The 17,713-nt window shown below is 42.4% G+C and overlaps 1 protein-coding gene across 1 annotated transcript in view; it reads left to right on the top strand.

Moving 5' to 3' along the window:
* hs6st1a (heparan sulfate 6-O-sulfotransferase 1a) overlaps window positions 1-17,713 on the top strand; it is a 92,496-nt gene that overhangs the window by 1,272 nt on the left and 73,511 nt on the right. The gene's annotated exons all lie outside the window — the stretch shown is intronic.

The raw sequence follows: 17,713 nt of genomic DNA on the forward strand, positions 1-17,713 counted from the left end.
GGCTCTGCTGTTTTTACTGCAAAAACCCTTGTCAAAGATCCTTTCTATGAAGAATGTTCTCTATATAACACAAGTCTTCTTCTTTGGCCCACGTCGAATATCCCTGCCATAGACACACAACACAGGAGAATCCTTCTCACCATAAGGGTGCGGTGGAATGGAAGTTGATATGACTGTCAATATGTCTGCAAGAGGGAAGCATTGGGTTGGGATTATTTATCACCATAGGGGCCCGGCTGGATCTCCCTCCAGAGGGCGGGCCCCCCGGATGCTGGCACCCATCAACAATTGTCAGCGACACTGCGGAGCTCTCGAGGCATTTGTGACAGCTCACTGTTGAAATGTCAATCATTGTTTGCCTCCCAGGGTCTATTATCTGTACACTATTTTTGCGGCAAACAGCCATCCTTCTTGCCACTCCTTTTATTTGAAATGATGCTACCAACCACACGTCACGCCCATGTATGGGAATGTGAATCAACACCTGTTTGCTTATAAATCATAAAAAAGCCAACTAATGGGAACATTTTGAATTTGGCAGCTTATAGACCATAATAAGACAAAGTTATTATTATTTATTAGGCCACACTTTGGACACCCCTGATACAGAGGCTCTTTAACCTTTATTTTTGCCGTACTGTATGTTCTTAACAGCAGAGCTCTCCTGTCATTTACAAGATCTTTGATGAGTGTTTTTGCAGTAGGTCCTTAACTCATTCACTGCCAGAGAAGAGAGCTCCATACAGACCCACATAATAGTGAGTTTTTGGATTACGTAAACATTGAAACTATGGAAAGGAACATATGACTCTCTTCTTTCATTTAAAAAAAATGAGTTTGTTTCTAGCATTTTTGGGTCTTTATAAATCAGCAGTAGAACACAGGGTGGTTTCAGTGCCTGATTTTGACCCAAAAAACAAGAAAATTATCTTTTCCTGCAGAGAAGCAAATTGAAGCAGAACGGTGACTGACATCCATATTTTTGGTCCTCAAACATCTGAACAGATGTTTACTTCTGTGAATCAACAAAAACAACCCAAGAAAAAAAGATTTTGACGACACAATAACTAAATTTATACACAGATTTGGAACATAACACAAAATAATCATCTATTTACAGATGTTTGCATGTGTTTGAGCTATTTACAGATGTGTGCAAACTATTTATAGACGAACACCAACAGCGGGGTCACCAACATCACCCCTATCCTTCGCACCAAATCCACAGCCAGACAAGCTCTGTGCCAGTGTATTTTTGTCCCTGCCCGATTTGTCGCCATTTCCCTCCGTCAGCATTCAGCCTGCATTTCAGCAAATTTCTCTTCTTCCTATCCAAGATGTTGCTGCTGATTGGAGGAAAACAGAACTGTTGCCCCCTGCTGGGACAGAAAAACATTGCCTACAAGTTTAAAATTCACACACAAGATGCATAAGACTTTGATCTGTAGCTCCTGCCAAAAAAAGCAAAAGATGTCAATAGACGTATTACTACTTAAAATACTTAAAAACAGCAAAAGTGCTCCTGCTCCTCATTTTTGCAGTGTTCTTCTTATATGGAGGATCTTTGACAACAGCAGCACACTCAGCAGACAGCACTTCCATCATATGGATGATTTTTGACTAGCATTTTTGCATTAGATGCTTAAAAACAGCAAAGCGCTCATGTTATGTACAGGATCTTTGAGAAGTGTTTTGGCAGTAGGTCCTTAAAGCCAACAGCACGCTCTTGTTATATAAAAGATGTTTGACTCGCATTTTTGCCATATAAAGGATCTTTTTAACTAGTAGTGTGCTCTTGTTAAATGGAGGATTTTCGACTAGCACTTTTGCAGTATGTGCTTAAGAAAAGCCAAGTGCTTCTCACATATAAAGGATCTTTAACTAGCCTTTCTGCGGTAGGTCCTTTTAAAAACAGCAGAGAGCTCTTGTACTGTAGAGGATCTTTGGCATGAACAGGCTTTTGTTTAAATGTGCGACTTCATTTATGACAATAGTAGGCATTTGGTTTAAATGGAATAGTGCAGCAAAGCTTTGCATTGACATTACACGCAAAATAAGAATAATATTGAAGGAATAAATGCGTCCAGTACCCTCGGCCTTTGGCTTCAAGGACTGCACCCTTGCGGTAAAAAGGATTCTCCTGCTGGGTGTTTTCTTTGTGTTGCTCCATATTGTATTTAGGCTGATCAATAGGACAAAGGGGAGAGGACAAAAACAACCCCCCCAAAAAACTGTGTCCTGTCTGTGTGCCTCGCAGCCAAACATTGCGTCGTCCGGCTGTTCCGCTTCCCATGGCTTTCCCAAAGTAGGGGATCAGGGCTGACGCTTGGGCTGGACCAGGCCGGGGTGAGGCGATGCAGGCATGCAGGGGTGGTTGTGGGGGTGCCCTGCAGGGGTTTGGCTCCGCTCTAATCCGGGTGATTATTACTGCTGGGACACACACACACATACACTAATGCTGCTGGCGTCAGTCCTCACTCCCCCCTCCTCACGCCAGTTGGAGGTGATAACGTGATAAGCGACCATTGGAGCTGAGATATCAGCATGGGTGCAGGATAATTGGCCTATATACTTGTTTTCTGAGGAGATGTCCAGGTGTGTGCTTGAGAGCTATAGGCCCACTGTATGCTTGTAATGGACCATCCTATATGTCCTGACAGGGCAAACACTGGACTCTAAACTTTCTGGGAAGAAAAATGACTTCAGCAGAAAAAAGAAACAAGCACTTTCTATTGTTTTTTTTTTTTTTTTTATATAGCTTGTATGGTTACCACTTTCTGGCTATTTTTTTAGATTTTATGACAGGCTTTATTGTGGTTCAAGGTTCATTATTCGTCCTGTGCATGCCATGCGTCCTCTGTTGTGGTTTCTGCTCAGTTTTTATTGGGTCGTCTATTTTGCAAAGTAAAATGAAAGTTTATTGAAGCACGCATTTTTCATGGCCAAACTAGAGTCTTTTATTGAGAGGTAATATTAACATTTATGCCATTGCATTGCACTCTGTATTTTTTCCCTGAAAAGGATCACATTTGACTATATTTCCCTAATAAACAATTACGAATGTGCAATTAATTAAAGTAGTGATTGCAATTTTTTTTGAGAGGGTCTGAATGTTCTGAACTCCTGTTTCAAGTTCAGTGTTTTTTTTCATATTGTTCTCCAGACTTATTAAAAGCCTCTGCTGGTCAGTGAATTCTAGCGCATTCTATTTTGCTCCATTTCAAGACGTGATTAATCATGTGTGATAATGAGCAATTAATCAATGAAAACGTTATTGTACAGATGATGTGCTAATGTAATGTTTTTGGTGTTCTTAAGACAGCACAGTGCCTCTGTTGGTTACAGCCAAGTACGGCAGTGCCTCATTATATCCCAATGACACTAAAGCGTGATTGCTCAACATTGACAAAAAGCAATTAATCTATAGATTTGCTGTTTTTATATGCTGTTGTCCATCTTTAGACTCCTAACTAGATGAGACTGAATCGACAGCGCCTCGGATGGTTGCACACAAGTAATGCATTAAATTTTGCCACAGCTGATTGAAGCCGTGTTTAATAAACTCCAACAATGACCAATTAATCAATTAATCAGTTAATGTATAGCTAACTTCATGTTGTTTTCCTTCTTGAGACAGCAAAAAGTGCCTCTGCTGGTTTTAGCCAAGTTTGCCTTGCCACATTTTGCCTCAGCTGCTTAAGGCATGATTAATCAACACAGATAACCACCAATTAATCCATTTTAATCTGTTATTTAACAGCTGATCATAGCGAATGTCATGTTATTCTACGTCTTTAGACAGCAAACAATACCTTTTGCCGGCTGGAGCCAAGGATTGGACTGCTTCATTTTGACTAATCAATCAATTCCAAACAGTGAACCAAATTCTTCAATTAATCGATTGTCCCAAAAATGTTAAAAATAAAACTAATATATAGTATATATTGTAAGCATCTGTTTGTAATTCGCCACACTTCTTCTGGATCCTATTATTTTATATTCAGTAGTGGATGAAAGAAAGTCTGAGCCCCTTTAGAAGTTTTAACAGTTTGGATCATAGCTGTTCACGCATTGATCTTTGCAGGTGGAAGCGGAAGTCTGTGTCTCTCTTTTTGCCACGTGTGTTTTCCACATGTGCATTCATTTGCACCGTGGGCGTGTGTGTGTTTGCATTTCTTTTTTCTCACATCTTTCGTGTCCAGGAACATTCGTCCTGAGGGCAGTCACACCAGTGGTAGAGACCAGGCCAATGTGTGACAAAGTTCCTCTGTGTTTACACAGCGAGCAGCGAGGGATTTTTTGGCACGTCGTCGTCCGCATATTTCTCGGTTTCTCAGCTGTTAAAAACAACCCCGCAGGCCAGGTGACTGGTCTTTTTTGCTGTCCGAGACGTATAGTAGCTGTAATGCTTCTGAGCTGCTTCGTTGTCTGCACTAGCGTTTCAGAAGTAGCGGCAGCTGGCCTCGCTGTCCCTTTTTCACTCACAGCCGCGGTTCTCATCCGGCTGTCAAAGTAGATTTTACACACAACCTTCCAGAGATGCTGCAAAACTAACATGAATTACTACCATCTATGTCAGTTGGATGGCCTCACATGAAAGAGGCCCCCTTGAAGGTTTAAAGAGAATGTCCTTTTCAGTCTGCACTAATACCGTATGTGCTTTTATTTGCGCATGTAACAGAGAATTGCAGAAATGGAGAAAATACAGTCATCCCTCGTTTATCACGGTTAATTGGTTGCAGACCCAACTGTGATGAGCGATTGGAATATTTTCATAGTTGCAGCATAGCAATCCAGTTTGCAACTTTCTACATCCAGGTTTGACATTAGAGCCCTATAGACGTGCAATAACACCCCTATGGTCATCTTTACATTCGTATTACCCAATATTAGCCATTTAAGACTTACTGTGAATATGATTAATATGGTTATGCCTGTTGCAAGATTATTCAAAGCTGTAACAAAAGCTTGCGTTACTAGCGACGCCTAGTGACCCTTGTGGAATACTTTAAAGACTAAAATTGTATTTGTATTTTAGTTCATTTAGCCATTTTTTATGCTTGAAAATGTAAAATTTGCTTATATATATGCATATTTTTGTTAAATTTTTAATTTTGTCGTAATCCACAAAACCTGATAATTTATACATACAAAAAAAACAATGAGTGCGCAATGTTCCAACCATGAATTGGCGAGGGACCCGTACATAAGCCTGACATCCTCGATAAATTGACACGTGCATGTGTTTCATATGCTCGTCTCTGTGTGCCACACAGGCTGGATGACAAGAGGGTTCACTCTGCATCTGTCTGTGCGCATTGCTTCTATCGTGGAATGAACGGCGATAGCCTCTTCAGCCTTGTTGTGGAGGCGGTGCTGCTAGTGAGTGGATACAGAGCAGATAGCAGATCGTAAGGCAGCATACATCAACATGAATGAAGGCCCACAAACAATGGTTTCTGAGGCGATTGCCACAGCCCCAGTGTGGGAATATTTTGGTTTTAAACAGAATGAACAAGGTGAGTACATGAACATGGACAGTTTCAGTTGGGAAAACTATGGACAGAAGGGGCTCGGACAGTCTTCATCCCAATAATCAACACGCTTTTGGTCGGCAAAGTAAATGGTGCGCGCTCACAGACGGTGTTGCTTGCGAAATTTTAATATAATATAATTGTGATGTTTCTGTGAAACATTAACAACAAACAACAAAGTGGTTGTCTTGAACATCTTTTACTGTCAACAGTTTGCAACTCAGCCAACAACATACAGTAAGCATATACACGTAACTTTTATGTCACGCTAATGTGGCTCACACTGGTACACTATACTTAAGTACCATCTAGTTGCTAAAATGTCAATTATACCTCATTAATGAAAAAATGGGCTCAAACAATGTTGTCGTTAATATCGATCATTGACGATCATTTGTAGCACAATTATTGACCAGCAAAATTCAGGCATACCTGTACCCTGTTTATTTCAACTGTTTTGATTTGACCTTGCTCGCCCTTTTCCATCTTACAAGTCAAAGTCTGATTGAAATTAGCATTGAAACAGGAGTTCAGAACTCAAACACTAAGCTCCAAGTGGTGCTTTGGTCCATTAAGAGACCACTAAGACTGCTTTTTTGGTGCACATACAGTAAAGTCTCGTTATATCGATATTGTCGAGAGTCGGAAAAAATATCGATATAACCGGACTGTCGATATATCCGATCCTGTGCCGAACTGCATTAAAAGTGGGCAATAATGCACTCGACAGTTTTCTATAGTATAGAACAATGTCGAGCAGCTTAAATCAATCTGATTTAAGCTGCTTTTGTATCGATATAAGCAGACCAAATTGGCTGGCGGGAGATGAAAAGGGCATCGTAGTAACCGGATTATCATAATAACCGGGTATCGTACTAACGGAACTAATTATATCATAAAAGACTAGAAATTTGCCGGGAAATGAAAATAGTATTGTAATAAGCAGTAATTCGTTATAACCGATATCGATATAACGAGACTTTACTGTACATACCTTATAAGCACAAAAAAAGTTTAGTTACAGAAACTGAAGAAGACAAGACTTTATTTGGAAGCAGACGATAGATTAACTGCGGCACGTAAAAGCGCAAGTCTCTTTGGCCACATGGTAATGCACTAAGAAGCATACTGTACAACACAGCAGGAGCAGAACCGATGTTGTAATAGCAACAAGGAGCACACTGCTCAGCTAACATTCATTGTAAACAATAGTTCAACATGTCTAACACCAACAGCTGAGTTAAAGTGCAACCAACTTTTTAAAGCGCACGCGGAAGTAAATGCAGTGGCTGAATGCTGACCACTCACGATACTTTAAATGTAGCCAGTGGCATCCTCATCAGGATGTTGTTAACGAGGATGTTGTTAACGTTACCTGGATGGTTATGCACCCGTTCGTCAACTTAATAGAAGCGCTAACTGGAACGTATGAAAGTCTATCAGACATTTGAGTGATGTCTGCAGGGCTACATTGCAGTTGTCTTCATGTGATTGTCGCTTTTTAGTGGCTTTGCCAGCGTGCCATTTGCCCTTATAATGTCAGCGTAAGACGGGCGCCGTGACATTTGCGAGATTGTCCAAAGCAGAGCATTGATCTGTTGGCTATTGAAGTTGTAACAATTACGACCTTTGAGGGGCTTTATTGTTTATTGATTACCTAAAGACGTCTCTGTTGGAAGAGATGAGATCGAGATGAGGACTCTTTCTTCTTCTTCTTAGGTCTGGCGACAAGTGTGTCAGGCATATTATACAGAGCTGCGAGTTAGCTAGAGAAGGAGGAGGAGGAGGAGACAGGTCCCTCTCTGATCGCCGCTGATGTGGGGACAGAACGGAATGCTCCGACAGCGCTTACATTTTCTCCTCCCCTGATCCCGCGGGACCACAACTAATGAACAACATGTACAGCAGAACTGCAACAGAACCAGTGTTGCATTAGCGATAAGGAGGAGGCAGGTTGCCGTTGACATCGGGACACTGACCACAGCACTTCCAATTTCCCCTCACCTTATTCCACAAGACCACCACTAACAAACGACATGTATCCTACATATAAATATATAATAAACGTATATAGTATAATTGGTTAAGGAGCTTCCTGTCACTAGACTCAAATTAAAGCCATACTTTCAGATGGACGGAGGATACCATCTGTCTTGTGCACGCATCTCATGCTTGTCTGTGTTTTAATCCCGCAAGTAAGATAGGACAGGACTAAATTTTCTTCTCTCCGCCTCATCCTTCTCATCCTCTATTCCCGCTGCCTCCATGGCGGTGTCACTCCCTAATCAAACAGCAGGCCCGCTTTTTTCCGCTCGGTGGCTTTATGGCCGGAAGGGGGGGGGGGCTTTTTCTGTCTCCTTCTTTCACGTTTTTCCCTCCCCCTCTCTCTCTTCCTCCCTAGCGTGGCTACTGCATTAGAGGAAATGTCTTTTTCATGGAAGATTTGCCGCAATTTCTAAAATGTCCGCTTTGCCTAATGGACAAGCGACTCGGTTCTAATGAATGATTACATGTGTGAGTATGAGGCAAGCTGGAGATGGAGGTGATGAAGAGTGGGATGAGGAAGAGGAGGGCTGTCGGTGGGGCGGGGGGGATGATTGAACATAAAAGCCGAAGGGGCGAAAATGTTTAGTTTCATTGCCGGGGAGGGGGCTAGTCAATTAGCACGGTTGTCAAGCAGTGGGCATTACTCTTCTTTCAATGGGTCTCTTTTGGATTCTCAGCACAAATCACTGCACTCGGAGGTGTGTGTGTGTGTGTGTGTGTGTGTGTGTGTATGTATGTGTGTGTGTTAGCGCAGCATGGTTCCATCAGCATGGCAGCACATCCCAGAATCCACATGAACCCCAGGAAGCGGCCCCAGCTGATTGGCACGTTGTGTATGTATGTGTGTGTGTGTGTGTGTATGTAGCCGGGCAGGTCGGTGTTAATCCAATCAGATTAGCCGCGTATAAGCACTGGCGGCCAGCCGTTCCAAAGCCGGTTACGTCCGCTCATCCCGCCAGTGCATTGCGTTCCAGCATGGCCGGGTCAACCAGCCTTCTATGGACGGACGAGTCCACTCAGATTGGGTTGACCGCCAGAGGGTCCAAACACTTGCAAACAACCCACTTTTTGTGCCTATTTCATGACGATGACGTTGACTCTGATTAATAGCTTCTAATCCAATTTTTGTAGCATTAACCTAGCATTCCACAGCACCACTCGTATATTTTGTCCACTAATCCTTCAAGGCTAATACCATAGGGTAGGGATGTCCAAACTTTCTCCACCAAGGGCCGCATACCAAACAGTCAAAGGATGCGTGAGGCCACTTTGATGTTTGTACAGTATTGTAGGCAAAGCTTTGTGTACTTATTTGTTGACAGTGGCAACATTCAAGTTTTTCTTTCTTACATAGCTCTATTTTCCACATTTTCCACAGTTTTTTTGTGGCTGCAGCCACATGCTCTACTAAAACAGTGCATCGATTTGTAACTGTTTATTATTATGTACGAGTTATTGAATGATTTGCATTTTACTAGAGTTAGGCGATATTTTTTTATATACGAATATAGTCTTCCAATTAGGGCTTGGTTAAACGATTATTTTTGTAATTGATTAAACTAGAAAATAGTTTTTTGATGCATTTATTAATCTAACAATTCATTTTTAAAACTGATTTCATTCGATTTTGATTCAACTGTTGATTATCTCGATTATATCGATCATAATTTGACCTATATAGCAATTAATGCTAATTTATCTCCATGAATAAAACTAATATGTTTTTAATAACAATTTCAACACTGAATTGTATTGAACAATACAACAATAAAATGCACCGTGGAATTTTATAACAACAAAAATAATAAATTAAACTTTATTTCAATAAATAAAACTATTGTGCAAAAAACACAATCTGAATCAAAATATTAACATAAAATAAAAAAAAAACAGCAGCTTTGTGTGTTCCTGCAAGAGCACTTTATCTTCCCCTCTTGCTTTCCATCACCACTCTCACTCTGTGTTTGTGCGTCTGCTCAGGTGTGTGCGAAGGTGGAGCACAAGTTACGTGGTGCGGTTTGGACGAATGACGGGGTTAATCATTCCAAACAACTAAAGAAAAAAAGTTGAAAACGTATGGTGTCTTCTCCTCAACATAAGCAGCTCCTGGGTGCTGGTGCATCGCGGTAGTGCTTTTACGCCATTTCCATTTTGCACATGTCACAGACCACCGAATCGTTACCTTTAAGTGTAAAGTACTCCATACTTTTGACATCCTATTGTGAGATCCTTTCTTCTCCCCCGACTCGCTGCGATTTGATGCAACGGCACCCGTCACCTTTTTTTTAATTCTGAATGGCGACGCATCAACGCATCGTATGTTACTGCTGCTGCTCCAACTACTACAGCAACAATTACTGATGCATATTTGTAGAAAAGACAACGTCACACGCATTGCTGTGTGTTTACGGAAGTAAATATGCCTGCATTTGTGCTTTCCTTGACGCATTTCTGACGATTTTGTGTAACCGGAGTCAATATTTGCTGTGCCAAATTAATTTGAAAAGGAGATTAAGAAGGAAGAGGCCAAGAATTTGAGTTTGTGTGGGTGGATGTTGCAGCCAGAAGTGCTGGGACAAGGATGTGAGCTGACAGTTTTTTTTTAAATAATTTTTGTGTGACCAGAAGAACTGTGAGTAATTCTCCCCAAGTTTCAGCAAGTGTCGGTCTCATATATCCGACCTAACCGTTCAGTCTGCAGTAGCATTGGGTACATATATCGAATTTCTATCTACATACGAGCACACCTTCCCCTGGCTTGAACCGTTGCCCGGTTGAAGGTGACTAATGTCGTCCGCTGAAGAAACTCGTCTTTTTGGTTCCACCATTTCTGGTTATCGGAACAATTTTATTCTGTGATCTCTTTCCATGTGGAGATTTTGCCTTGTTCAAGACAGCTCATTAAACTAAGAAGTACAAAAATACACCTTGTATGCGGGCCATAGTCAATTATATTTTTAGAATTTGATATGGACCAGTTAAAAAGAGATGGCGGACTACATTTAGCCTGGGGGGTGTAAGTTTGGACACCAATAGAAACTAATCCAGATGGAAGATCAGATGGTTAAAATCTGTAAAATAATCAGAGCCTGGAAAATATATGAATGATCAACGTAATGATAAAAATCAATTAATTATGCCTAGGCATGAGCGCTTGACAAAATGTCCTTGCTATACTACCAGGGCTCTACATTAAAAACAAAAATGACTTGCCCATGGGGAATCATTAAGGTGAGAACTACTTGCCCGAACTTGCCCCATGTAAAATGAAAAGACTGCCATAATGATATCATCTCATTTACAACATACTACAAGTAAGCAGTGATATTTATAAGTTGTGCACCACAATGAAACATTATTGAATAGACACATTTGTGTACTAGTAAAGTGTTTTTAATCCAAAAAAAATGCTCAATGGTCAAACAATAATTTGTGAAGCAAAGGTGAGAAAAATCCACCGAGAAATGGAAGCGCTAGATTTTGTAGCTTGTGCAAAATCAGCACTTGGTATTGGATCTAATCGCTGGTGTTTCATTGTGACCACTTCAAATTGTCACAGCAATGTGATTCACTCACCTGTGCCATCATTTGATTTGCTGCCGCTAATAAAATACTTGTTTAGGAGGCACTGGTTCATCACTTTTTGCTCTTTTCCTTCACAAGTTGTTGAAGAATTAGACCATGTTGGCAGGGGCGCCATGATAGATGTTTTCCCAGTCAAACCATCGCTGATTGGTTGATCGCGAACAAGAACGGGTGTGGGTAAAACGCAGGCTGTGGACTACGGACCGTGGTCTAAATAAACGATTCTGATTGGTCCATTTCAAGATTTGCAAGGATTGGTTTGCAAATTACCACCAGAATTACGCAGTCCGTGTTTTACCAACACCCAACAAGAACCGCTTTCAAAAAAACTCTTGGCAGTATGGCATGCCAAAGTGCACTTGCCCGACGGGAATATCACTGATTGGATTTACTTGCCCCAATTTGGTTTTAACTTGCCCCGGGCCATCGGTACATCGTTATTGTCGAGCCCTGACTACTATAAGCTGACAGCGAACTAGTTTTGAATGAATCAACAGTGCCTCTGCTGATTGCAGCCAGGCAGTGCACTCCAGTTTGCCTATGTTTTGATGCGCTTAATCAGCAATCCATTCCAGACAGTTCTCCAATTCTCCAGTTCCATCAATTCTCAGTGATCTGTTTCACTAATTAGGATGGGTGTTTTAGTGATTTAGTGATTGAATCTTACCAGGCTAAATCAAACAGTACATCATTTTAGAGTGATCAAAAATGTAGTTTTGCTCAGATGGGTATTTCGTGATTGAATTGACTGATCGATTGGACAACATGAGACTGTTCACCACAGTAGAGCAGTGCAATCCATTCAACAGTCAATGAATTTATGATAATTATGCCCATAACTAATAGAATCATGCCCAACCAAGAATTAATTTGTAGATGCCAATAAATTATTTACACTCGCATATTGTAACAGTCAAGGGATGAAATAACAGTCTGAAACATTCTTTCTTCCTTTTCAAAGTTGTCCAGTGTCTCATGACCCCTCACTGAAGACCTGACCCAAAGGTTGGGATTGATACGGAAACAATAAATTAATCCATAAAAAAGCACTGGAAAATGTCATAGTGGATCTGTATGGGGTTGTGAACTCCTGAAACAGTGTTCGGCCAATGACTCTACAAGTGTTGCAGCATGTTCTCACAATGTAGCGCACGGAATGGTCATGACACGGACGGGTGAGATAAGACACCCGTGTTCATGCCTGTCAGTATAGCTTGAGGCCTCGTTGACGGGCCTCTGCCGGCTACATGTCTGCTTCGTCTCGTGGAGTTCAACTCAGGTTCAGCCTCGGGTCATTTTGAAGGGAGTAAAAGCTCAAGAATGGCTACTGCCGTCGCTTGACATTCCAGGCTTTATTTTGACTCCCACTTTGACTTCTTCCCTCTGGAACAATTATAGATTAGATTAGATTCAACTTTATTGTTATTGCTCATGTCACTGGTACAGGGCAACAAAATGCAATGTAGCAGAGTATTACAATTACTTGCACATTTGATGCAAGTTTAAATGATGTTCACACTCGCACACGACTACATTTGCATGTATACTAAAGAGGTCTCATTTAATTAATGTGAGTAATTTTCACACAAAAAAATCTGAACAAAACAAATCAGGGAATTGCAGTAACACCGCAGAACGCAAGTGATGGCACAAATGAGTGTAATGGATGGCAGCTGGTCCAGCTGTTCAAAAGTACGTCGGACACAGAGTTGACAGCTCGGGCCTAGCACTCTCGACTCCCATTCAGTGGACCGTTGATCGAGCCCCGGGCGTACGCCAGATTGGACCAGACGAGTTACATTGGTGCCGTGAAATGAATGAGGGTGAGTGTGAGAGATGCCAGCCGGTGCAGCTGTACAAAAATACATTGCTAAACCTCACTCTTTGATGACTTAAGAGCAGTGAACGTGGTGAGGTGCATTCTCGACACGGATCAGGTAAACTGGTGTCGTAACCTGGATGAGAGTGAGGTTTATGGGTGTAAGTGTAACAGAACTATCTCAATCTGGCCTCTCTAACTTTATCTCCAAGGCCTCTAACATTTAATGTCCCTCTGATGTACTCGTTCCTGATCCTATCCATCCTGGTCACTCCCAATGAGAACATCATTCTTGCATGAATGGTCACATTTATGGCCAATTAGTTGCAAAGTTGGTTTCCTCCCACATTCCAAAAATGACTCAAAATTGTCCATAGGTATGAATGTGAGTGTGAATGGTTGTTTGTCTATATGTGCCCTGTGATTGGCTGGCGACCAGTCCAGGGTGTACCCCGCCTCTCGCCCGCCTCGTGAGGATAAGCGGTAGAAAATAAATGAAAGTAGGTGACACCCTAAGAGTCGAACTGGAAACTCTCTATTCTCAGTTGGTAGATCGTGGTTCGATGGCCGTGCATGTGCTTGGCGGACTAGAAGGCTTACACTGTTGTGACTGGTGCAGTTGTGCAGAAGTACCTTGGTAAAGCCCACTCCTTGACACCTTTAGAGTGCTGGACACATGGTGTGAGTCCTGTGTGTGTGCAGGGGTGGGTTACATTGGTACGCTGACCCGGTTGAGAGTGAGGTTTATGAGGGTGAGTGCGAATAAACACCTGACACCTTAAAAGTCGCACTGGACACTGTGACGCTCTCGACTCTCATTCGGTAGCCAGCGATTTGAACCCCATCTGTGCGAAGGGGCGGACCAAATGGGTTACACGAGTAGGCCCTAAAACATAATTGCCGGTGGTAGAAAAAGTTGAGTTGAGCTGCCGAGCAAGTTGAGTTAAGGCCACCATTGATTTTCCTCAGCTGTGTCACCGCGGTGCTTTGTAACGACAGGACAAGCCGAAGAATCCTCTCGGCTTCTGGCGCGGGTTATCTCGACTTGGCCTGCCAGCCTTCGCGATTGACTGGCCATTATGGATCTGCACGGCTTTTTCATTGATTGATAAGCCTCGAATGACACTAACATGGAGCTGAGCCTTTCGTAGATTGAAGAAGACAGAGAGGGAGAGTGCTGGAACGAAAAGCAAGAGCGTAATGTGTTTCTTAATCATTATGCAGCATCCCTGACTTGCTGTGTCACCCTTTCTTCTCCGCCGCTCTCCAGCCAGCCATCAAACTTCCACCCCCTTTGCTTGCACTTCTGAATGCCCCGTGGACAAATAACGGATGATTAGCAGACATTTCTATGGTCTTAATGAGGGGAGCTTCCAACAGGATTAGCCTCTATTGATTAGCCTATCCTAGCATTGGCCTTCCAAGTGAAAAGCCAGTGATTAGCAGGCATTTCTATAATGGGTAATGAGTGGTGGCACGGTATGCTACGCTGTGCCATGAGAATGGGATTAGAGGGCTATTAATCAGACAAGAGGTTAGCACAAGCCATTAGCCGGCCCGGCGGCAAAGTCAGCAGATGATTTCAGTCCCCTGTTTCTAAATTAGGGTTGTTGTTGTCATTCGCTTTCTTGCTACAAAGTCTTTTAATACCCTCATTCCTTGAAGGTGCTAACCCTGTCCTCTCTGCATCTGACATTCCCAGGAACTTTCTACTCAAATCTCCTCCACGTCCCACGTCTGAGGCCCATCTCGTTATTTGCAACCAATTAATCCAACGCATCCATTTAGCATTTGCATCTGTTTATGAATAAATACATCTATTCAAGACACTGACGGCCAGCGCGGGCATGTGAAGGCTGAGGGAGAGGCTGACAAGCATGTTAATTGAATTGTGGGAAAAAATGCAAATCCTGCACTGCCTCTTTGAATTAGTGGGAGGTGTTGGAGCTGATTGGGACACAAACACACACATGCTAACTTTAAGCGACTCCCCATTAAGACTTGAATGATAGTGTTGTCTTAGCATCTCTTAGCATTTTCTGCCCTATCTCGAGCATTTTTGTTCCGTTGTCGATGCCATTCAACAAAAGACCAAAGAGATTTCCATTCTGCTACACTTCAGATTGTCTTCGTGGCTCCAGGGCAGAGCCTGTAGCAGACCAACACAGCTTCAGTCCTCCTTTCAAGCTACATGAATTCTCTCTGCTTTGTGCAGTGGAGCAGAGGCCGTCTGTCGCATAAACGTGCTAGTCACTACACTGTTTTGACATGTCTGTTTTCCGGTAAACCACAGAGTAAATGTGTCCGCCGTGGTTACGTTACTTGCGCAACATTGGTGTTCAGTGGTTTGCTGGAAGAAATTGTGCATTGTCTGTCTTAAAAAACATCCTGCTTTTCTAGTCTCTGTCCTGTGATGCAATGGTGTGGCTTTCTTACAGACAATTGTGGTCAAAATGCCTTGTAAGACGTGCTACCATACATACTTGTAGTCCATGTATCCTTAAACTCCTTCATTACATCCATAAACCTCCTCTTTGGTCTTCCTCTACGCCTCCTACCTGGCAGCATCCTTCTACCAATATATTCACGATCTGTCTTCTGGACATGTCTGAACTATCTCAGTCTGGTCTCTCTGACTTTATCTCCAAGGCCTCTAACATTTAATGTCCCTCTGATGTACTTGTTCCTGATCCTATCCATCCTGGTCACTCCCACTGAGAACATTGTCCTTGCATGAATGGTCACATTTGTGGCCAATTAGTTGCAAAGTTGGTTTTCTCCGGGTACTTCGGTTTCCTCCAACATTCCAAAAACGACTCCAAATTGTCTATGAATGTGAGTGTGAATGGTTGTTTGTCTATATGTGCCCTGTGATTGGCTGGCCACCAGTCCAGGGTGTACCCTGCCTCTCGCCCGAAGACAGCTGGGATAGGCTCCAGCACGGCCGCGACCCTCGTGAGGATAAGCGGTAGAAAATGAATGAATGAATAGTTGCAATGTTTTGCTTGATAGCCATGTGTGCACGTGTGACGTGAGACTGGCCGCTGAGGTTCTTTGTCATGTCAAAAAATGTTTTAAGTTGTATGACAGTCCAATGTCCCAACAAGCTCTTGTTGCAAATGAGAGTAGTATTTGCATTTGCATCTACTGGCCTGACATGCATATTGTAGTTTTCAGTCCTTTTTTTGCAGGTCTTCTATTTTTATTGCTCTAATGTTTCATGTACAAAGTTCCTATGGCTGTTGTGGTGGAAGCGCACCGTGAGAGCAGTAGATCAGAGCAAATGAGTGTCACAGTGTTGAATGAGGGTCATTGTTAACTCTAATCCAGTTATACTATTCTTGGGGCGTCTTCACGTCCATGCCCCTCCCTGATCTGGCTCCTCACCCAACATGGATCTGGTCTCCTCACCTCTGTTGCTCACCCATGCTGCCCTTTTTTTCTATCTATCACTTTCTCCCTCACGTCTCCCTTTTTTTTATGCTGTCAAAAACCGCCTCGTCCATCCGCCACTATTGCCGCTGCTGCTGTCATTTTGGGTTCTCAGAGTGTGTCAGCTTCCTCCTGAGAGAGGAAGTGATGTGCCAGGAAATGCTTTTATCCGCCGGTGATCTGATCTGATGTGAGATTGGGACAAGCGCGGGAGTGAAGTTGTCTCCTGCTCGCCCTCTGGGAAGTGTATGACGGAGATGCGTCATCCTACCTCTCGTTTTTATTAAATTAATAATTTGTGCATTATTTCTGTATATATACAGTATATATATATCCATCCAACACTCCATTAAACACTCTTATGTAATAGCGACCAGTCCAGGGTGTACCCTGCTTCTCTCCCAAGTACGGGATAGTCTCCAGCATATCCCCGCGACCCTAGTGAAAATAAGCGGCATTGAAAACGGATGGGTTGATGGATGTCAAATAATAGACATTAAAGATGTCTAAGTTAGGAACGTTCCAGTCAAGGTTTTATGCTGCCAATTCCGATACTGATCATCTCTGAGTGGAATCAGCTGATCCTGATACAGATCACATGGCTTAATTATCCATTTTTCATTTTATGTGGTATTGGGTGGAGGTGCCGTACAAAGACGTAGGTGGAGGTGGAGTACCAATCGGTAGGATGTAGGTGGATTTCAAGAAAGAGAGCAGTCTGCGAACCGGGTGTCTTCCACCACTGACAAAGACTGGTTATCTCGTTTTTGGGTTGTTTACTTAGCCTTCTGGCTGACACCACATATACGCGAGTGTTGCATTAGCTGCTGTTTGACTGATGATCAAACCATGACCCTCAAAAAGCCACCAGCTTTTTAATGTGCCACCCCCAGTGAGGTGTTTTTCGGGGTATGTGTTGGCAAGTAATTTCCACACTGGAAAAGGAAAGTGGGAGTAGGATGCTACCCTAGACATTAGGACAGGGGTTTCAAACTCAATTTACCTGGGGGCCACCGGAGCTAGGTTCTGGGTGAAGCCGGGCCGCATCAGGTTTTAAAAAAAAACAACCCAAAACGCATTTATTAAAAACTGGAAAAAAAAATCAATTAAAAAAACTATCTTCAATGCTTTTGCTTCTGCTATACCCTACACTTTTTCAGTACTTTGGTTCCGGTTTTCCACACCAAAATATCTGATAAAACATTCCACTGTTCTCAAATATCTATCTATTTTTATTTTTCTATACACAAAATAAGATAAAAATAAATAAACAAATTAAGAATAAAGACAATAAATC

Source organism: Doryrhamphus excisus, linkage group LG14, assembly GCF_037039965.1.
Source record: "Doryrhamphus excisus strain RoL-2023G ecotype Guam linkage group LG14, RoL_Dexc_Guam_v1.1, whole genome shotgun sequence".
NCBI classification, from domain to species: Eukaryota; Metazoa; Chordata; class Actinopteri; order Syngnathiformes; family Syngnathidae; genus Doryrhamphus; species Doryrhamphus excisus.